At 38.5% G+C, this 23,609-nt stretch overlaps 2 protein-coding genes across 16 annotated transcripts in view; both read left to right on the top strand.

Moving 5' to 3' along the window:
- Positions 1-23,609, top strand: part of LOC127665125 (ankyrin repeat domain-containing protein 26-like) — an 870,635-nt gene that overhangs the window by 790,228 nt on the left and 56,798 nt on the right. For 5 of the 14 annotated variants that reach the window (XM_052157543.1, XM_052157553.1, XM_052157554.1 and 2 more), the window contains exons 2-3: positions 532-599; positions 1,957-2,072. The exons of 6 other annotated variants lie outside the window; for them this stretch is intronic. The gene's annotated coding sequence lies outside the window, so the exon portion shown is untranslated. 3 more of the 14 variants (XM_052157545.1, XM_052157550.1, XM_052157551.1) reach the window with 3 other exon arrangements.
- The window catches only part of LOC127665128 (coiled-coil domain-containing protein 3-like), a 738,150-nt gene that overhangs the window by 359,284 nt on the left and 355,257 nt on the right, over positions 1-23,609 (top strand). The window lies entirely within an intron of this gene.

The raw sequence follows: 23,609 nt of genomic DNA on the forward strand, positions 1-23,609 counted from the left end.
ATGATGCAAAGGTCAGATAAGATATGGTATACCTGGAACTAGTACTGAGTTTATTATCTCTGGCCATTAGTGTGTCTCTTTGAATGTTTTTATGGTCAATGTCTCTTTGAATTTTGTCTAAATCTAAGGAGAATTTTTTATCAAAGTTTAGAGCTCTACGTCCAGATTTCCTTTTCACCTTTATTAAGTGAGCTTTCCCAGACCATTAAATCTCATGGCTTTGGTTACTGACATGGAGGATAGAGTCTTAGTGTCTGTGCTGTGATCATTGGCTATAACACTCATGTTCACTTGCAAATTTCAAATTCTGGATTACACACTCAATTCTATGTCGCAAAGCTTATTCTGTATTTGTTATTTTTAGAGTTTGTAGATAAATAATAAAATTATCCTTAGCTAGTTTATAAATTTTATGGCTAATATTGTAAGTTATATTTATATTTACCATGTAGAATTCTTTTTAATAACTAGAGTTATTTTTTCCTTTTTTTCTGGAATGAAATATGTGGATTCCTGCAATATTTAAACAAGCTCCACTCCTGAGTTACCCTACCTTCTCTGAGATCAAGTCTTAAAAATGTTCTACAGTTTCATCAAAGGTAAAATTGGCTCACTTCATGTTTTGATCAAGCAGTACTTCAAATAGGCATAACTTAAATTGCTGTGACAATCAACAAGTACCCTTTTGTGCTTGAGGCTATAACCAGACTCAGGACCTCATAGGTCCCCCACAACTGCATGACTCACATCCTTGCAAAACATTCATGTCTACATTGATACATTTGTTTGCTTTTGACCAAGGACCTTGTTCAGTGTATTCTCAAATCTACTGTCTTTCAGTATCAGTCTTCTGATCATGCTTTGGTATTTGGGATTGTTGTTATACACCAAGCATTTTTTAAAATCAAAATAATTTCTTTAATTCTGTGCTTTTCAAAGTTTGTCAACTATTACTCTAAATATTTCGTTCAAATATGTCAAACACACAATAGCCAGAAAACTATAAGTTGTTTCCTAAGGTAATACTGACTTTGAACAAAATGTTGATTTAATTTACTTATGAACCAACAGCTGGCCAGGTGCATTGCCAGTGGAGCACCTGTCTGTTCTGAATTCTAAGTCTAATTACTATTCTAGTTCTTGGGCCCTAAGGGCACACTTGCATGGGACTGTTTGTTGCCTCAGGCCAGTGCCTCATACCTGCTTGCTTTGCTTTCTTTTATTTCATATATAAACCACATAGTCAATCATCATGGAGCATATGTTAGATAAGCTGTTGGTGAGACATTCCTGTCTCCAGCCATCTATGGCTTAGGCTAATAGTAGAGCACTTCAAGGTAGATGTCATGATAGCCAGAGAGACTGCATGCTTTAGCATGAAAAATATTAGATAAAACTTTATGAAGTTCATGGACATATTTTACTTATTTTCTTATGTCTCTCACAAAGTCTTTCATATATTTTTCTCATCTGGAACTAATACTTGAGTGTCTCAGTCATACAATGCCTCAATTTTAATTGGAAAATATCAGGATACTGTTTATTCTGATTGTACACATTACACTAAGACACTTGGAGTTTCTCTTTTTGAGTTAGTAGAGTGAGAGTGGGTCTAAAACCTTAAACGTCATAGTTTTGCTGTTGCAAATTTGTACATAGATTTTAGGCAGACATCTTTGGGATTTATGCAATCTGTTGTGAGTCATCTTTTCTTCCAAAAATGATGTACACACATGATCCAAAAACGTGCTTGTGTTGTCATTTTATATAGGGATCTTGTCACACTGTGTGGGACAGTGGTGCAAATCATCAGTTCTGTATTCTTGGTTCTCTGTATTCCCATGGCTACTCTGTGAATTCTATCACCTTGGCCAGCTTATTTTCGTTTGCCTTCATTTAATTTTATTTTTTAAAAGATTTATTTATTTATTTATTTATTTATTTATTTATGTATAGGTTTGCACTGTCACAGTTTTCAGACATATCAAAAGAGAGCATCGGATCTCCATTTCAGGTGGTGGTGAGCCAGTCCCTGGTTTCTGGCAACTGAACTCAGGACCTCTGGAAGAAGAGTGAGTGCTCTTAACTGGTGACTCATTTCTCCAGCACTCTTCTTCATGTTAAACAAGGAACTTTGTTGACTAATTCAGAATGTTGTGTGGAGGTGAGAGGATGATATTGTCTCCAGGTATCCTATATACAGCTTACCTCACGCAATTCAGCACAGGGCTGGGGACAAGCAAATCTGGAAGTTATGGGTTCACAAGTGTAGCCACACCCCATCCTTGTCTCACAGCAGAGAGAGTTTTCAAGGGGAGGAAAGGGAAGACCTCCAGTTGCCTTGCAGAGAGAGAGATCCTTGAGATTGGATTCTTAATGATAAGTCTGGGAGATAGTGGAGAAATCTGGGACTAGAGTAATATGTTTTATTTGTAGAGCAGAAGGGCCCAAAGTTCCTCTGCTCCACCCCAAATGCCCTTTGTTTCTATCACAGGTACCTTTTTGTAACTGGTATTCTTAGACACTGTTGTCTCCTACATATGCTGCTATGTCTTTAAGTTTGTTTTTGAGGAACAAATCTCCAAAAACAGAAGTTTGAAAACAAATAAGAGATTGAGTTTATCTCAGCTGTAGAATTATGGTCTTTTGTATTTTCCCTGACAATTGCCCCCGTAATGATAGCCCATCTGGGCCACCCAAATGAGCAATATGATTCTGTGACAGTGGCTGGTTAAATATGAATTTACCAAAAAGAAAGGCAAAAGGCATAAGTCAAGAAACTACACTATGGGAAGCTGTTCTAGGCAAGTTCTGCAAGATCATACAAATCTATGGAAAGGGAAGTCTTTATTTTTAAGTTTTTTAGGTTACTCCAAATGGATTTCAGTGTAGCATTTTCATATGTGTGTGTCATACTTCATTCTTATGCATCCCCAATCCCCACTGGCTTTCCCCATACACACAGCAGTAGTATTCTGATTGAACAAAGCCTGAGCTGAGTGAGACTCACAATATGACAGTATCATTGCATCACCATCCCCATCACCAAGCACCTCTTAGATTGCAGATCTCTTGGCACTACCCTGATGTATTAGAATAAAACAACCTGTGGGAAAATTTATACAATCTGTTAGTGAAGGTATTTATGGAAATTCATAACGACATTACTAGAGGAGTTGCGATTTATTTAATCTATGTAATTTTATTTATTTGCATTCTAGTAATTTCCCCCTCTCAGTCCCCCTCTTATGCTTCATTCCATTCCTCCTCCCTCTTGCCTCAGAGAGGGTGGTTCCCCCCACCAGGCCTCACCTTTTCCTGGGGCCTCAAGTCCATCAAGGTTTCAGCACATCATCTCCCACTGATATTAGACCAGGCAGGACCCTGCTACATATGTGTCAGGGCCCTTGGACCAGCTTTTCTGTGCTCCTGGTTGGTGGCCCAGGCTCTGGTAGCTCCATGGGCTCTGGGTTAGTTGAGAATGGTGATCTTCATATGAAGTTGCTCTCCCTTCCAGCTTCTTCAATCCTTCACTAATTAAAAAATCAGGGTTCCCAACATCAGCCCAATTGTTGGGTGTAAGTATCTCCTTCTGAGTCAGTCAGCTGCTGGTAGGGCCTCTCAGAGGACAGCCACACCTGGCTCTTTTCTGTAAGCACATCACAGCATAGTAGAGTCAGCCCTTGGTGGCCTCCCATGATATGGATCCAAAGTTGGGCTTGTCATTCGACTGCCTTTCCTTCAGTCTCTTCTCTATTTTTTGTACCTGATGTTCTTTTAAACAGGCAAAAGTCTGGGTCAGGTATTTTAACTGTGGGTTAGTAACCCTATCCCTCCATGTGAGTCTATGTCTGTCTCCTGGAGGTAGACTCTTCAAGTTCCCTTTCCCCAAAATGTTAGGTGCCCCCAATAAGTGTGGAGAATGTCTAACTTCCAGGAACTCTGGAACTTTCTACAGGGTCCTCACACCTCTCACTCCCCTTATTTTCATTCCTTGCCTTGATCCTCTAGGCTTCTCTCCAGACACTTCTTGCATACCTGTTTATGTTTACCCCCACCTCGATCCCTGCCTCCCTTTACCTCCTGTGAGTATTTCCTTCCTGCTTCCATGTGGGATCGAAGCCTCCTCATTTGGGCATTTCTGCTTGTTACAACCTAATGTCTGTAGGTTGAATCTGTACTTTTTGGCTAATATCCACCTATGGATAGCATGCATGTTCTTTTGGGTCTGAGTTACCTAATTTAGCATATTTTCTAGTTCCATTCATTTGTCTGCCAAATTCATGAATGTCATCATTTTTATTAACTGAATAGAATTCCAATGTGTAAATGAGCCACATTTTCTGTATCCATTCTTTGGTTGAGGGAAATCTGTGTTGTTTCTAGCCTCAGGCTATTACAAATAGGGCTGCTATGAACATGTACAGTACGTGTCCAAGTGGTGTGGTGGGGAGTCCTTTGGGTATGTTCCCAAAAGTGGTATAGCTGGGTCATCAGGTAGAAGTATTTCCAATTTTCTGAGGAATCAACAGATTGAATTCCAGAGTAGTTGTGCCGGTTTGCAATCCCACCAGCAACAGACAAGTGTTCCTCTTTCTCCACATCTTTCTCAGCAAGTGCTGTCAGTTGAGTTGTGGGTCTTCACCATTCTGATTGGAATGAGGTAGGAACTCACCGTCATTTTGTTTTATACTTTGCTAAAACCAATAGTGATATTAATCACATGGTATTGTTACAGGGACAGAGAAATCAATGGTATCAAATTGAAGATGCAGGAGAAAAGTCATAGACTTATGGACACTTGATTTTTGATAAAGAAACAAAAAAAATACAGTGGAACAAAGAAAGAATCTACAATAACTAGTGCTGGTCTAACTGATGCTCTGTATGTAGGAGACCAAATATATATCCATACTTATCACCTTGAGAAAAGCTCAAGTCCAAGTGGATGGTGTTCCTCAATATCAAACCAGATACACTGAGTCTAATAGAAGAGAACTTGTAAAAGAGTTTCAAACTCACTTGCACAGGGGGAAAATTCCAGAAGAGAACACCAATGGCTCAGGATCTAAGATCAACAATTGATAAATGGGACCTCATGAAACTGAAAAGATTCTGTAAGACAAAAGGTGGCATCATTAGCACAACTAGGCAATGTAAGGTTGGGAAAAAATTTTTCACTAACTGTACTTCCTACTGGAGGCTAATATCTAAAATATATAAAGAACTCAACAAGTTCATCTACAAAAACCCAAATAACCTAATTAAAAATGTGGTACAGAGATAAACAGAGAATTTACAACAGAAGAATCTTGAAAGGCAAAGAAACACTTAAAAATATTCAAAGTCCTTTGTTATCAGGAGTTGTGATTTTGATATTAAGTGAAACTTGAAGAAAGATATTTCCTTGAATCCTCACAAGATATTCTGGATACTTATAAGGGAAGATAAATTAATTAGACAGACTAAAGAAATGTTACAGGAGGGGTGACATTCATAGTCTTGTTTAATCTTGCAATTGTCATAAATATGTATACATCAAATAAATCTTCACTATATTATAACCATCAGATTGGAAAGAAAACCCTGTAGGCTCCTTTCGGTTCTACATTAGAAAGAGGGGACAAAATAGTAAATATGATGTGTTTCCTAGTGATTCATAATTTTGGGACTTCCATAAATGATTACAATGACTTGCTTTCTGTTGGGGAGACGGTCTCCTGTCCTTTGCCATTATCATAATTTCACAATTAATGTTCATCTTCTAGAGGGCCAAAATTTTAAAACTCTCCTACAAGTTAAGTGTCTATACTTCTGTCCTCTTCCTCACCTGATGTAAGCATCCCTTCCCATGGCATATATGAGATTAGGGAAATCACTATTTTTATAGAGTGTCATGTGTTTTGCCAAAATATCCACTTCCTCTGCATCATATCTCTCAAGAAAAACATCCGAGGAACACTTCTGTCAGAAATGTTGCAAACATTTGGTAAAGCACTTTCCATTCTTCACTCCAATACAGAATATGTGGCATACTCTTTGAATGAAGTCTTAATTCGCCATGCTTTTTGAATGCTTCATAATTATTCATATTAGTTTCTCAAATAATGTTATGAGATGAATATTTATTATTGAGTCTAGTTATATAAAATGTCTAGTCCCATTCTTGTTCTTATTGACAGGGTCAGATTGTTCTTGCATTTGACCCCCATTATAATCCAGACTAAAGCTGGACCCCCTCAGCCCCATGCCTATCAGCTCCCTGCTGCACCACCAGTGTCACCTGGCCCAGTGGCCTTGAACAAGGCTAGCACTTCAGGCCTGGACTATCTGCCTTAGGCAGCTGTGCAGCCAAGCTGAGAGGAGTCGGTGGCCCTAAGTCAGTGGCCCTGGGGCACAGGCAGCTTGATCCTGGGCCTTGGAAGAGCCATGTACAGCCAGAGAGGGCATCCAGGAGAAAATTGTCTTTTATAACTTCATAGCCTTTTGTCCTACAGAAGCAGCCATGAGAGAGAACCGGTGAAACAGATAAAACTGGTGAAAGAACTCTGGCCCACAGCTGACATGTAGATATTTGGGAGCATTAGTACAGGCCTCTATCTTCCAACAAGTGACAGCCCTCATTGTCTTTGGAAAGTGGGAATGTCCTCCATTACAGTTGTTGGAACAAGCCCTTAGGAAGCACGTCTTGGCTGAGCCATGCTCCATCAAAGTTCTTGACTAAGCTACAGTGCCCATCATAAAGCTTACAGATCAGGAGACTGAAGTAAAAGTATGAAAACAAAAATATAAAGCTCTGTCTTCAACAAATTCCCATTAGTGGCATTTTGCCCCAGTAAAACACTGTGAATGAGGGCATTCCTGGATTCTTAGTTCAAACCCTGTTCTGACCGTGCCCGTGATTTTAGAAAGTACAAAACTTTTCTGTGTGTCAACTATGAAAGAGTAATTACTAATGTCCATCTCAGGGTTCTGTGAATAATAACTCAGTGTGTCCTTGCAAAGGGCCTGCCACATAGAAACATGAAAAGACCATTAGCTGTCTTAGGTGAATCTTAGGTTGTGCTCTGTATTTATTCTCTACTCTAAGAGTGACTGTAAAACTCAGCGAGCAACAATTGAAAACTGTCCTGATTAAGACATGAGTTTATTCACAGGAGAATTTTATAATTTTATCCAATATCTATTTATTGGTTCATACAATAAATATCTATAATATATCTACCATGCATATAAAATATGCATATAATATAACCAAAACCCATATTGTAACACAGAAAATAAAATTCAAAAGGAAAAAAAGGACTTCCTATAAAAATTTATTCCATCAGTACATAGGTCGGTTTAATCAGACTAGAACAGTGTTCTATGCTGGAGAGCAAGACATTGAGTTGACCAAATTTTTTTAAACATTTGCAGGTTCAAAATGTTTTATGATTTAAAACACTTAGAACTTGAAAATGAGTTTAAGGAAGAACTACAGGACTTTTCACTGTGAAAAGGGTTGTTTAGAATTATTTTACTAATTACAATACATGTGCTGTTCTCTTGTGAAAATGAATGTTTTCTTCATATGTTAGATGACCCACCAGAAATGGAGGAGTATCCCTCTTTCTCCACATCCTCCCAAGCATCTGTTGTCACATGAGTTTTTCATTTTAGCCATTCTGAATGGTTTGAGGTGGAATCTCAGGGTTGTTTTGATTTGCATTTCTTGATAATTAGGGATGTTGAACATTTATTTAGGTGCTTCTCTCCATTAGATATTCCTCAGTTGAAAATTATTTGTTCAGCTCTGTACTCAATTTTTAATACTATTATTTGATTCTCTGGAGTCTAACTTGGTGAGTTCTTTGAATATATTGGACATTAGCCCTCTACAGGATGTAGAATTGGTAAAGATGTTTTTCCCAATCTGGTGGTTGCTGTATTGACCTATTGACAGTGTCCTTTGCCTTACAGAAGCTTTGCAATTTTATGAGATCCCATTTGTCAATTCTTGATCTTAGAGCACAGGCCATTGATGTTTCTGTTCAGGGAATTTCCCCCTGTGCCCATGGTTCAAGGCTTTCCCCCACTTTCTCTTCTATTAGATTCAGTGTATCCTATTTTATCTGGAGGTCTGTGATCCACTTGAACTTGAGCTTTGAATAGGCAGATAAAAATGGATCAATTTTCATTCTTCTATGTGTTGACTTATAATTGAACTAGCACCATTTGTTGAAAATCCTGCCTTTTTTCCTACTAGATGGTTTAGCTTCTCTGGTAGAGATTAAGTGACCATAGCTGTTTGGGTTCATTTCTGGGTCTTCAATTTTATTCCATTGATCTACATGCCTGTCTCTGCACCAGTATCATGCAGCTTTTATCACTATTGCTCTATAATACATCTTGAGGTCAGAGACTGATTCCTCCTATGGTCTTTTATTGCTGAGAACAGTTTTGCTCTCTTGGGGTTTTTGTTATTCCAAAGTGATTTGCAAATTGCTCTTTCCAACTCTATGAAGAATTGAGTTGGAATTTTGATTGGGATCGTATCTGTAGATTGCTTTCACCAAGATTTGATTTTTACTATATTAATCCTGCCAATCCAAGAGTATGGGAGATCTTTCCATCTTCTGAGATCTTCTTTGGTTTCTTTCTCTCTTCAGAGACTTGAATTTCTTGTCATACAGATCTTTCACTTGCTTGGTTAGAGTCACTCCCAAGATATTTTATATTTCTTATGACTTTCATGAGGTGTGTCATTTCCGTAATTTCTTTCTCAGCCTGTTTATCCTTTGAGTATATGAAGGCTACTGATTTCTTTGAGTTAGTTTTATATCCTGCCACTTTGATGAAGTTGTTTATCAGGTTTAGGAGTTCTCTCTCTGCTGCAATTTTTGGGATCACTTAAGTATATCATATCATCTGTAAGTAATGATACTTTGACTTCTTACTTTGCAATTTGAATGCCTTCGACCACCCTTTATTGTTTAATTGCTCTGGCGAGGACTTCAAGTACTATATTGAACAGGTAGGGAGAAAGTGGGCAGCCTTATCTAGTTTCTGATTTCAGTGGCATTGCTTCAAGTTTCCCTCCAGTTAATTTGATCTTGGCTACTGGGTTGCTGTATATTTTTTGCTTTTACTATATTTCGAAGTGATCCTTGAATTTCTGATCTTTCCAAGACTTTTATCATGACCAGGTGTTGGATTTTGTCAAATGCTTTCTCAATATCTAATGAAATGATCATGTGGGGTTTTTTTCTTTGAGTTTGTTTATAAAGTGGATTACATTGATGGATTTCTGCATATTGAACCACCCCTGAATCCCTGGGATGAACCATTCATCATGGTGAATGATCGTTTTGATGATTTCTTGGATTTATTTGGCAAGAAATTTTGTTTATTGTTGTATCAATGTTCATAAGGGAAATTGGTGTGAAGTTCTGTTTCTTTGGTCTTTGTATGGTTTCAGTTTAAGCATAATTGTGGCTTCATAGAACAAATTGGGTAGCATTCCTACAGTTTCTATTTTGTGGAATAGTTTGAAAAGTGTTGGTATTAGGTCTTCTTTGATGGTCTGACAGAATTCTGGACTAAACCCATCTGTTCCAGAGGTTTTTGTTGGTGGGGAGACTTTTAATGACTGCTTGTAATTCTTTAGTGATTGTGGGACAGTTTAGATGGTTTATTTGATCCAGTTGAGCTTTGTCACATTGTACATGTCTAGAAAATTGTCCATTTCATCCAGATTTTCCAATTTTGTAGACTACAAGCTTTTGTAGTAAGGACTGATGATTTTTTGAATTTCCACAGTTCCTGTTGCTATGTTTCTCTTAATTTCTGATTTTTTTTTTGCTTGTCACTTTTTTTAATTTATTGATATATTTATTTACATTTCAAATGATTTCCCCTTTTCTGGACCCCCACTCCCCGAAAGTCCCAACTGTCCCCTTCCCTCCCTCTGTTTTCCCACCCAACCCTTCCCAATTCCCTGTTCTAATTTTGTTCTATACTGCTTCACTGAGTCTTTCCAGAACAAGGGGCCACTCCTCCGTTCTTCTTGTACCTCATTTGATGTGTGGATTATGTTTTGGGTATTCCAGTTTTCTAGGTTAATATCCACTTATTAGTGAGTGCATACCATGATTCATCTTTTGAGTCTGGGTTACCTCACTTAGTATGATGTTCTCCAGCTCCATCCATTTGCCTAAGAAATTCATGAATTCATTGTTTCTAATGGCTGAATAGTACTCCATTGTGTATATATACCACATTTTTTGCATCCACTCTTCTGTTGAGGGATACCTGGGTTCTTTCCAACTTCTGGCAATTATAAATAGGGCTGCTATGAACATAGTAGAACATGTATCCTTATTACATGCTGGGGAATCTTTTGGGAATATGCCCAGGAGTGGTATAGCAGGATCTTCTGGCAGTGAGGTGCCCAGTTTTCGGAGGAACCGCCAGACTGATTTCCAGAGTGGTTGTAACAATTTGCAACCCCACCAGCAGTGGAGGAGTGTTCCTCTTTCTCCACATCCTCGCCAACACCTGCTGTCTCCTGAATTTTTACTCTTAGCCATTCTGACTGGTGTAAGGTGAAATCTCAGGGTTGTTTTGATTTGCATTTCCCTAATGACTACTGAAGTTGAGCATTTTTAAAGATGTTTCTCCACCATCCGATATTCTTCAGGTGAGAATTCTTTGTTTAACTCTGTACCTCATTTTTTAATAGGGTTGTTTGGTTTTTTGAGTTCTTTATATATATTGGATATTAGCCCTCTATCTGATGTAGGATTGGTGAAGATCTTTTCCCAATTTGTTGGTTGCCGATCTGTCCTTTTGATGGTGTCCTTTGCCTTACAGAAACTTTGTAATTTTATGAGGTCCCATTTGTCAATTCTTGATCTTAGAGCATACGATATTGGTGTTCTGTTCAGAAACTTTCTCCCTGTACCGATGTCCTCAAGGGTCTTCCCCAGTTTCTTTTCTATTAGCTTCAGAGTATCTGGCTTTATGTGGAGGTCCTTGATCCATTTGGATTTGAGCTTAGTACAAGGAGACAAGGATGGATCAATTTGCATTCTTCTGCATGCTGACCTCCAGTTGAACCAGCACCATTTGTTGAAAAGGCTATCTTTTTTCCATTGGATGTTTTCAGCCCCTTTGTCGAGGATCAAGTGGCCATAGGTGTGTGGGTTCATTTCTGGATCTTCAATCCTGTTCCATTGATCTGCCTGCCTGTCACTGTACCAATACCATGCAGTTTTTAACACTATTGCTCTGTAGTATTGCTTGAGGTCAGGGATACTGATTCCCCCAGACTTTCTTTTGTTGCTGAGAATAGTTTTAGCTATCCTGGGTTTTTTGTTATTCCAGATGAATTTGATAATTGCTCTTTCTAACTCTGTGAAGAATTGAGTTAGGATTTTGATGGGTATTGCATTGAATCTGAATATTGCTTTTGGCAAAATGGCCATTTTAACTATATTGATCCTGCCAATCCATGAGCATGGGAAGTTTTCCCATTTTTTGAGGTCTTCTTCCATTTCCTTCTTCAGAGTCTTGAAGTTCTTGTCATACAGATCTTTTGCAAATCAGTGGCCTTCCTATATTCAAAGGATAAGCAGGCTGAGAAAGAAATTAGGGAAATGACCCCCCTCACAATAGCCACAAACAGTATAAAGTATCTTGGGGTGACTCTTAATTTCTGATTTTACTAATTTGGGTACTCTTTCTTTGCCCTTATGTTAGTCTGGCAAAGGGTTTATTTATCTTGTTGATTTTTTTCAAAGAACCAGCTCTTGGTTTTGTTGATTATTTGTATAGTTCTTTTTGATTCTACTTGGTTGATTTCAGTCCTTGGTTTGATTATTTTCTGCTGTTTACTCATCTTAGGTGTATTTGCTTCTTTATGTTCTAGTGCTTTCAGGTGTGCGTCTAGCTGCTAGTGTAAACTCTCTCCAGTTTCTATTTGGAGGCACTTGGAACTATGAGTTTTCCTTTTACCACTGCTTCCTTGTGTCCCTTATGTTTTCATATGATGTTTCATTTTCATTAAATTCTAAAATGTCTTTCCATTTTTTCTTTATTTCTTCCTTGACCAATTTATCATTGTGTAGAGCATTGTTCTTTTTCCATGTTTACGTGTATTTCCCTTGTTTTTGTTGGAATTTAAGACCAGCCTTAGTCCATGGTGATCTGATAGGGTGCCTAGGATTATTTCAATCTTCCCAAATCTGTTGAGTTCTGATTTGTGACCAATTAGATTGACAATTTTCTAGAAGGTGCTTGAGGTGCTGAGGGGAAGGTATATTCTTTTGCTTTAGTTTGAATTGTTATACAGATATCTGTTAGATGATTGGTTCATAAGTTTTGTTAGTTTCACTGTGTCTCTGCTTAGTTTCTGTTTACATGATCTGTCTATTGCTGAGAGTCTGGTGTTGAGTTCTCCCACTATTATTGTGTGGAATGTGATGTGTGCGTTGAGCTTTAGTGAAGTTTCTTTTATGAATGTGGTTACCCTTGCATTTGGAGCATAAACGTACAGAATTGAGAGATTATCTTGATAGATTTTTCCTTTGATCAGTATGAAGTGTCCTTCCTTTTTTGATATCTTTAGGTTGAAAATCGATTTTATTCGATATTAGAATAGCTACTCCAGCTTGTTTCTTGGAACCATTTGCTTGGACAATTATTTTCCAACTTTTACACTGAGTTAATGTCTGTCTTTGTCAGTGACTTGGGTTTCCTGTAATGATGGGTCCTGTTTGCATATCCGTCTATTAGTCTATGTTGTTTTATTGGGGAATTGAGTTCATTGATGTTAATAGATGTTAAGGAAAAGTGACTGTTACTTGCTGTTATTTTTGCTGTTAGAGGCAGAATTATGTTTGTGTGACTATCTTCCTTTGGGTTTTATGAAAGGTTATCTTCTTGCTTTTTCTAGGGTTTCCCTCCTTGTGTTGGCATTTTCCATCTAATATCCTTTGTAGAGCTTGATTTGTGGAAAGATATTGTGTAAATTTGGTTTTATCATGGATTATCTTGATTTCTCTCTATGGTAATTGAGAGTCTTGCTAGTTACAGTAGCCTGGATAGGAATTTATATTCTCTTAGGGTGTGTATGACATCTTCCCAGGATCTTTATGCTTTCATAGTTTCTGTTGAGAGCTCTGGTGTAATCGTGGTCTGCCTTTATATGTTATTTGACATTTTCTGTTAATGCTTTTAATGCTCTTTCTGTTTTTAGTGTATTTGGTGTTTTGACTATTATGTGACAGGAGGATTTTCTGTTCTGGTCTAATCTATTTGGAGTTCTGTAGTCTTCTTGTATGTTCATGGACATCTATTTCTTTAGGTTAGGGAAGTTTTCTTCTATAATTTTGTTGAAGATATTTACTGGAACTTTAATCTGGAAATATTCACTCTCTTCTATACCTATCATCTTTAGGTTTGGTCTTTGCATTGTGTCCTGAATTTCCCGTATGTTTTTGGTTAGGAGCTTTTAATATTTTGCATTTTCTTTGACTTTGCTGTCAATGTTTTCTATGGTGTCTTCTGAATCTGAGATTCTTTCCTCTATCTCTTGTATTCTGATGGTAATGATTGCCATCTATGACTCTTGTTCAACTTCCTAGGTTTTCTATGTCCAGAGTTGTTTACTTTTGTGATTTTTTAAAATTGTTTCTCCCTCTATTTTTAGAGGTTGTGCTTTCCTGTATTTCTTTAAGGACTTCTACCTGTACCTGTATTTCTTTTTTTATTTGATATATTCTTTATTTACATTCCAAGTGATTTCCCCTTTCCTCAATTCCCCCTCCCTGGAAGTCCCATAAATCCTCTTCCTTCCTCCTGTTCCCCAATCTACCCCTTTCCATTTCCTATCCTGGTATTGTCCTACACTGCTGCACTGAGCCTTTCCAGGACCAGGGGCCACTCCTTCCTTCTTCTTGGTCATCATTTGATATGTGAATTGTTTCCTGGGTATTCCAAGCTTCTAGGCTAATATCTGCTTATCAGTGAGTGCATACCATGAGTGTTCTTTTGAGACTGGGTTACCTCACTTAGGATGATGTTGTCCAGTTCCATCCATTTGTCTAAGAATTGTATGAATCCATTATTTCTAATGGCCGAATAGTTCTCCATTGTGTATATATACCACATTTTCTGTATCCATTCCATCCAATATGGCATATCAGTCCTGTAAATAAGAGGACTTTATACCACTGGGCCTGTACTTGCAAAGTAAGGGTCTGGACAGAAAAGAGAAACACTGAGGTACTTGTAAGGAGCAGGCAAGGGGAATGTGTGAAAAGTTCTTCATGTACATGTCTGGAAATGTCACTGTGAGATTGTTCATGTTGTATAGTTATTATAATCTACTGTTCAAAATTAGTGAAAGGAATAAAGACATACAAAATATGACATTGTAAAATAGAATAAAAAATCTAATTAAAAAAGAAAATAAAAATTCAGTTATCAAACCAAGAAAATACAGGAAGAGAGGGAGACTTAGTTTAAATCCAGAAAACAAAACCCTCTAAAATGAAACATAGGAATACAGAAGAAAACTTACTGTGCTCAGATTCAACAATTCACAAAGATCTAAGTCCAGTGGGTTGCCAGCTTAGAAATCAAATTACTTTCCAACCAGCCAGCCAACCAACCAACCAACCAATAAACTAACCAACCAACTAACCAACAGCAAACTGTACTATAAGGATAGGGAGCATTCTCAGCCAAAGCTGTAACTAGGCAAGTAAAAGACCTCACAATGGCTTATCTTGAGGTCAGAGCTGAAATGGACCAATAATGGCTGGGTATAACCCATGGGTTTTCTTTATTTTCTTTCCTCAAGGCAGGATAGGCTCATGGTCAGTATGGCAGTAGAGATTTGAAGATGGTTTCGCACAGTTATCAGTCCCTCTATTCACTATGACCCACTTCTTTCTGCTAGGCTGTATTTTTTTTTTTCAGATTTTCTATAACCTCAGAAAACAGGGCCACATGTTAGAGAACAAAGTTCAAGAGCATGATCCTTTCATGGAAATTAGCTGTCCAAACCCCAATACTTTCTACTTTAAAAGCAATAGCTGGAATCATATGAATTACAACAGATTCCAGAAGGTTGTTGTTGACTGGGTTATGAACTCTGTATTAGTTTGTATTATAGTACGTAATATTATGCAATTATATACATATATTCAGCAATGACTTCATACCTAGTGACATCAATCAATCAAAATGCCCCATAACCTTACCTACACTCAACTCATTTCTTTTTTCTTCTCCAAATTACTCTAGCTTGTGCAATTTTGACAAAAACTAATGGGCACAGGATAACATTCATACATTAGTCGATGGATAACATTGGTCATTTTACACTTGGAACCCCATAATTTCTAACAACTATTGGTTTATAGAAGCTATAAAATGCACACTCAAGAATATCAAATTTTTTTATTAGATTCAAGTAGATAAGAAAAAAAATATTAGCTTCTCCCTGGCACAGGGATACTCTGACAAAATGCTCTTTTTCCCAGGAGACTGCAGTGTAAGTGACTGCCATCACTGAGGCATATTCAGCAAGTCCTTGTTGTTTTGGTAGTTTGTTTTGTTTTATTTGGTTTGGTTGTTGAGGCATGATCTTACTCTATTGTTCAGGCTACCCTTGAACTTGATATGTTCAGAGTGGTCTTGAAGTTATGATCCTTGTAGCTATTATCCAAATGGCGAGATTATAGGCATATATCACCATACTACGTTCTAGGGCTACATGTCTATTATTTCAAACAATGTCTCCTATATCCCAGGCTGCCTTTCAATTCAAATGTTCAGCCAAGTCTGTCCTAGAAGTTCTGCTTAGAAGATAGGTTCTTTGAAATTAGAAGGACAAGGATTATTTTTAAGTGGTGAAATTACAGCTATAATGCCCAGATTGACCCTTTCTCTTTTATCATTATTTTTTTTTTGATTTTTAAATGCATATGTTCATACTCATGGCACAGTGTACACTTGGAAACCAGGAGACAATTTGAGGGCCATCTCCCACAAGATAGTGTGGGTGATTGAACTCATGTCAGTTTGGCAGAATGCATCTTCACCCACTGAGCCATCTTCCTGGACTCAACATACACCTTCCAAGTTTCTAGTATAAAGCTGGGTGTGGTAGTATATGCATGTGTTCCTACCACTAAAGAGACAGTGTGGAATGAATTTTTAATCATCTTGCCTCAACCCCCTGAATGATAAGTTATTTGTCTTATTATTTGTTCTGTATAGTTCATCTTTAAAATGCTTTATATCTAGAAGCAAATTTAGACTTTCAAAGGTTGTAAAGAGGAGGAAGGGAGAAGAAGGTAAAGTGGCTGCTGTTCAACCATTAAGACCTGAGTTCAGATTCCTTTCATCCATGTAAAAGCTGAGTGTATTGGGACAGGTAGACCTCTGGATTTCACTAGCCGACTAGGCTGTCTGTGTGGGCCAGGATCAGTGAGAGTCCTTGCCACAAAAGGTAGATGGAGATAGAAAAAAATAAGATCAACTCTGACCTTCACACATGCTTGCACAGCATGTACACTCATATGCCCACACATGCCCAAAAAATACATACCCACAATCTAGGGTGATGGAACATTCCTGTAGTCCAAATACCGAGGAGGTGGAGTCAAGAACATGAGGAAATCAAGAGCAGTCTCAGTGCACAGTGAGTTCAAGGACAGCCTTGACTACATAAAACTCAAAAAGAAAAAAGAAAGAAAGAAAGAATGGAAGGAAGAAAAAAGAAATTGAAAGTCAGGAAAAAATACCTGTTTATCAATCACATTTCCTAAATATTTACAATTTCAGGCTACATTGCATCACTGAGGTAAGCTGTGCTGGTTGGAATAGGAATGGCCTCTTAGGCTCATGTGTTTGAAAGCTTGGTCAACAGGTTATGGTACTGTTAGGGGGTGTAGCTTTGTGGGAGTAGGTATGGTCTGGTTAGAACTGTGTAACTGGGGTGAGCTCCGAGGTTTCAAATGCTCAAGCCAGGTCCCTTCTCTCTCATGTGCCTCACCCTGACTAAACCTCTGAACTGTCTTTTTAAGTGTTTTCCTTTATATGAGTTGCTGTGGTCATGGTATCTCTTCATAGCAATAGAAGGCTGACTAAGCTGTAAGCCAAGAGAGGAACTCAGGGTCCATGTGGCAAAAGTCATGGAGGAATGGTTCTAATTGGCTTCCTTTCTGTGCCTTGCTCAACCTGACTTCTTATTGAACCCTGTATCACCACCCTCCCAGCCACAGCAACTGTGGGTTTTGCTGTCCTACATCAATCAATAAATAGCTTCAGAGACTTGCCCACAGTAGAGTGTGATGGAGACAAGTTAGTATTAGGTTGACAAAACCTAAAGAGAATACAGATTTTGCATTTTGTCAATTCTCTACTATTATCCTTTGAGCCTTTAAGATTGTTATTACCAATTTGTATCCCAGCAGGTCTTCAACTTGTTTGAGTGTGAAAGCCAGGTAGAGATCTTTTCAAATTCCTTAAAGGGTCGAAGAAGATGGCTTATTAGTTAAGTTGCTCTTCTATAAGACACAAGTTCTATATTCAGCACCCATAGGATAGCCCACAAGTATCTGCTACAACAGTTCCAGGGAATCAGACCACTTTTTTGACCTTCTTAGATCGCAGGCACATATGGTTCACATATATACATACACACACAGGCTGAACACTCCCACACAAATAAATAATTGTATTTTTAAAATACTAAAAAATAAATTTCATTTCTTTTTCAATTTTTAAAAATTTTATGTGAATGAGTAGTCTCCTGTATGTATCTCTGTGATTATGGAAATCAGAAAGGGTATGGAATATCCTGGAACTAAAATTTCAGACACCATGTGCTTGCTGGGATCCAAACCTGATCCATCTCAAAAGCTCCAAAAATGAAAGTTAGGGGACAGTGCACTAGCCAGGCGGTAGTAGAGAGCATGCCTTTAATTAGAGCACTGGTGAGGCTGAGCCTGGAGAGTCACTGAGTTTGAGGACAGCCTGTTCTACAGATGACTTTCAGCACAGCCAGCACTACACAGAGAAATCCTGAGTGGAACAAACAAACAAAATAGGAAACATAGAAAAAGTTCCTATAGACTTAACTGCCCTGATTGTGAGGGGTTTATTTTGAGGAAAGGCTAATGTAGCACAGCTAAACTGGGACTTAATATGTATCTGAGGCTGGCTCCATTACCTCATGCTGAATCTGATCCTCCTAACTCAGCTTACTAACTACTGGAATTACGAGCAGCATTACTAAGCCCTACCATTTCTTTACATTACTGAAAAGTTATAAACAGGGCTAGAGAGATATGGGAACAGTTAAGAGCAGCTGGGTGTTCTTCTAGAGGACTGGGTTCAATTCCCAGTACCCACATAGCAATCACAACTGTCTGTTTTCCATTCCCTGGAGAAGTTGAGGCCCTCTCTATTCTTCACTGTGTATTTCATGCATGTAGTGCCCAACATATGTGCAGGCAAAACACCTATACACATACAAATAAAAAATAAATAAAACATTAAAAGGGGATATAGAAGATATGATATCTTTAAAAAATGATATATAAATCTACCTGAAGACCTGGCAATACGACTCTTGGGAATATACCCACAGATACCCATCACGCTACAGGGGTACTTGTTTCACTAAGTTCATAACAGCCTTCTCTGTGATAGCCAGAAGCTGGAAACAACACAGATGCCCCATGACAGAAGAATGGATAAAGTAAATGTGGTTCATTTACACAATGGAATTCTCTTTAGCTATGAACAACAAGGACATCCCGAGTTTTACAGGTACATATATGGAACTAGAAAATATCATCTTGAGTGAGGACATTCAGACCCCAAAGGACATGCATGGTATGTACTCAGCAATAAGTGGATATAAGACAAAAAATTTTAAAAGTACAGAATACCCAAGATATAATCCACTAAACTCAAAGAGTTCAACAAGCCGAAGGGACAAAGTGAGGATGCCTCAGGACACTTGGAAGGGAGAAGAAAGCAACCAAAATGGGGGATAGAGAGAGGGACCTGGGAGGGAAAGGGGAAGGGGGAAGGGAACATGGTCTGGTACTGGGTGGGGAAAAGGACTGAAGTCCTGAGTGCCAGCAGAAAGAATGGAAACAGGCAGCCTGAGGAATTAGGAGGTTGGGGGAAAGTCCCAGAATGTATCAGAGACCTGGGAGGTGAGAGACTCTCTGGATTCAATGGCAGAGACCTTAGAGGAAATGCCTTACATTGGAGAGAGGAAACCTGTAAAGCCCACCTCCAGCAGAAAGACAGGGCATCAATTTGTGAGGGGTTGCCATCTCAGAGTCAAAATTCTGACCCATATTTGTTTCTATCTGAAAGAACTGCAGAAATGGAAAAGGAGAACAACGTGAGGAAAAGAGGTACAGCGATAGGCCCAAAGTGGGATCCAGCTTAAGGGGAGGCCCCAAGACCTGACATTATTACTGAGGCTATGGAGCCCTCACCAAAAGTGACTTGTCATGACTGTACTCTGAAAATCTAACAAACAGCTGAAAGAGTCAGATGCAGATATCTGCACCCAACCAATGGACAGAAGCTGCTGCACCATGTGTTTGAATTAGGGAAAATCTGGAAGAAGATAAGGAGGAGGAGGGTAACCCTGTTAGGGGACCAGAAGCCTCAATTAATCTGAGATCTCTCAGATACTGGAACACCAACCAGCCAGCATATACCAGGTGATATGAGGCCCGCAACACATATACAGCAGAGGACTGGGTTTAGTCGGAGAAAATGCACTTAACCCTCAAGAGTCTGGAGGCTCCAGGGAGTTTAGAGATCTGGTACAGTGGGGGATGAATGGTGGGGACATCCTTGTGGAGACAGGGTCGTGGGAGAAGGTATCAGATGTGGAATAAAATCTGGAGTTTGAGATAGATAGATAGATAGATAGATAGATAGATAGATAGATAGATAGATAGACAGACAGACAAAGATTTAAAAAATTAGATATAGAGGCTGGTGAGATAGCTCAAGCTCTTAAAAGCACTGACTGCTCTTCCAGCAGTCATGAGTTCAATTCCCAACGACCACATGGTGACTCAGAACCATCTTTAATGGGATATAATGCCCTCTTCTTGTGTGTCTGAAGGGAGAGACAGTGTACTCACATACATTAAGTAAAAAATCTGGGGTTTTTTGGTCTTTTTTAAAAAATATTTTTATTTTCTATATTCTTTGTTTACATTCCAAATGATTTCCCCTTTCCTGGATACCCCCTCCCCATATGTCCAATAAGCCTTCTTCTCTCCATCCCTTCTCCAATCACCTCCCTCCTTTTTCTCTGTCCGTATATTCCCTTCCAATGCTAGATCAATCCTTTCCAGGATCAAGACCCTCTCCATACTTGTTCATGGGAGTCATTTGTTATGCCATTTGTGCCTTGTGTATTCAGGGCTTCTGGGCTAATTAATATCCACTTATCAGAGATTGCATTCCATGTGTATTCTTTTGTGATTGGGTTACCTCACTTAGGATGATATTTTCCAGATCAAACCATTTGCCTAAAAATTTTGTGAATCCATTGTTTCTAATTGCTGAGTAGTATTCCATTGTGTAAATATACCACATTTTCTGTATCCATTCCTCCTTTGAGGGGCATCTGGGTTCTTCCTAGCTTCTGGCTATTATAAATAAGGCTGCTGTGAACATAATGGAGCATGTGTCTTTATTGCATGCCAGGGAATCCTTTGGGTATATGCCCAGGAGAGGTATAGCAGGGTCCTCTGGAATTCTAATGTCCAGTTTTGTGAGGAAACTCCAGACTGATTTCCAAAGTGGTTGTACCATATTACAGCCCCACCAGCAGTGGAGGAGTGTTCCTCTTTCTCCTCATCCTCACCAACACCTGCTGTCTCCTGAGTTTTTTACCTTAGCCATTTGGACTGGTGTAAGGTGAAATCCTAGGGTTGTTTTGATCTGCATTTCCCTAAAGACTAATGATGTTGAGCACTTCTTACGGTGCCTCTCGGCCATCCGAATTTCTTCAGGTGAAAATTCTTTGTTTAGATCTGTACCCCATTTTTTAATAGGGTTATTAGGTTCCCTGGGGTCTAACTTCTTGAGTTCTTTGTATATATTGGATATTAGCCCTCTATCAGATGTGGAGTTGGTGAATATCCTTTCCCAATTTGATGGTTGCTGTTTTGTCCTTTTAACAGTGTCCTTTGCCTTACAGAAACTTTGTCATTTTATGAGGTCCCATTTGTCAATTCTTAATCTTAGAGCATAAGCTATTGGTGATCTGTTCAGGAACTTTTCCCGTGCCCATGTCCTCAAGGGTCTTCCCCAGTTTCTTTTCTATTAGTTTCAGTGTGTCTGGTTTTACATGGAGGTCCTTGATCCACTTGGAGTGAAGTCTAGTACATGGAGATAAGAATGGTTCAATTCGCATTCTTCCGCATGCTGACCTCCAATTGATCCAGCACCATGTGTTGAAAAGGCTATCTTTTTTCCACTGGATGTTTTTGGCTCCTTTGTCGAAGATCAAGTGACCATAGGTGTGTGGATTCATTTCTGGATCTTCAATTCTATTCCATTGGTCCACTTGTCTGTCACTGTGCCAATACCATGCAGTTTTTAACACTATTGCTCTGTAGTATTGCTTGAAGTCAGGGATACTGATTCCCCCAGAATTTCTTTTGTTGTTGAGAATAGTTTTAGCTATCCTGGGTTTCTTGTTATTCCAGATGAATTTGAGAATTGCTTTTTCTAACTCTGTGAAGAACTGAGTTGGGATTTTGATGGGGATTGCATTGAATCTGTAGATTGCTTTTGGCAAGATGGCCATTTTAACTATATTACTCCTGCCAATCCACGAGCAAGGCAGATTTTTCCATTTTCTGAGGTCTTCTTTGATTTCCTTCTTCAGAGACCTGAAGTTCTTGTCATATAGATCTTTCACTTGTTTGGTTAGAGTCACACCAAGATACTTTATATTGTTTGTGGCTATATTGAAGGGTGTCATTTTCCTAACTTCTTTCTCAGCCTGCTTATCCTTTGAGTATAGGAAGGCAACTGATTTGCTTGAGTTGATTTTATAACCAGCCACTTTGCTGAAGTTGTTTATCAGCTGTCGTAGTTCTCTGGTGGAGGTTTTTGTGTCACTTAAGTAGACTATCATGTCATCTGCAAATAGTGATAATTTGACTTCTTCCTTTCCAATTTGTATCCTCTTGACCTCCTTATTTTGTCTAATTACCTTAGCTAGAACTTCAAGTACTATATTGGAAAGATATGGAGAGAGAGGATAGCCTTGTCTAGTCCCTGATTTTAGTGGGATTGCTTCAAGTTTCTCTCCATTTAGTTTGCTATATATTGCTTTAAATATGTTTAGATATGGGCCTTGAATTCCTGTTCTTTCCAATACTTTTAGCATGAAAGGATGCTGGATTTTGTCAAATGCTTTTTCTGCATCTAATGAGATGATCATATGGTTTTTTTCTTTGAATTTGTTTATGTAGTGGATAGCATTGATGGATTTCTTTATGTTGAACCATCCCTGCATCCCTGGGATGAAGCCTACTTGATGATGGTGGATGATCGTTTGACATGTTCTTGGATTCAGTTGGCAAGAATTTTATTAAGTATTTTTGCATCAATATTCATGAGAGAAATTGGCCTGAAGTTCTCTTTCTTTGTTGGATCTTTGTGTGGTTTTGGTATCAGCGTAATTGTGGCTTCATAGAACAAGTTGAGTAGAGTTCCTTCTGTTTCTATTTTGTGGAATAGTTTGAAGAGTATTGGTGTTAGGACTTCTATGAAGGTCTGATAGAACTCTGCACTGAAGCTGTCTGGTCCCGTGCTTTTTTTGGTTGGGAGACTTTCTATGACCCTTTTTATTTCTTCAGGTGTTATAGGACTGTTTAATTGAGCTATTTGATCCTGATTTAGTTTTGGTGTCGGATATCTGTCTAGGAAACTGTCCATTTCCTCCAGATTCTCCAGTTGTGTTGAGTATAGGCTTTTGTAGTAGGATCTAATGATTTTTTGAATTTCCTCAGTTTCTGTTGTTATATCTCCCTTTTCATTTCTAAGTTTGTTAATCTGGATACTGTCTCTGTGTCCTTTGGTCAGTCTGGCTAAGGGTTTATCTATCTTGTTGATTTTCTCAAAGAATCAGCTCCTGGTTTTGTTGATTCTTTGTATGGTTCTCTTTGTTTTTACTTGATTGATTTCAGCCCTGAGGTTGATGATTTCCTGCCTTCTACTCCTCTTGGGTGAAATAGCTTCTTTTTGTTCCAGGGCTTTCAGGTGTGTCATTAAGCTGTTAGTGTATGCTCTCTTCATTTTCTTTTTGGATGCACTCAGGGCTATGAGTTTTCCTCTTAGCACTGCTTTCATTGTGTTCCATAGATTTGGGTATGTTGTGTCTTCGTTTTCATTATGTTCTAAAAAGTCTTAAATTTCTTTCTTTATTTCTTCCTTGACCAAGGTATCATTGAGTAGAATATTGTTCAGTTTCCACGTGTATGTGGGTTTTCTGTTTTTTTGGTTGCTATTGAAGACCACTTTTACTCCATAGTGATCTGATAGGAGGC

This window comes from Apodemus sylvaticus, chromosome 14, assembly GCF_947179515.1.
Source record: "Apodemus sylvaticus chromosome 14, mApoSyl1.1, whole genome shotgun sequence".
Classification (NCBI taxonomy): Eukaryota; Metazoa; Chordata; class Mammalia; order Rodentia; family Muridae; genus Apodemus; species Apodemus sylvaticus.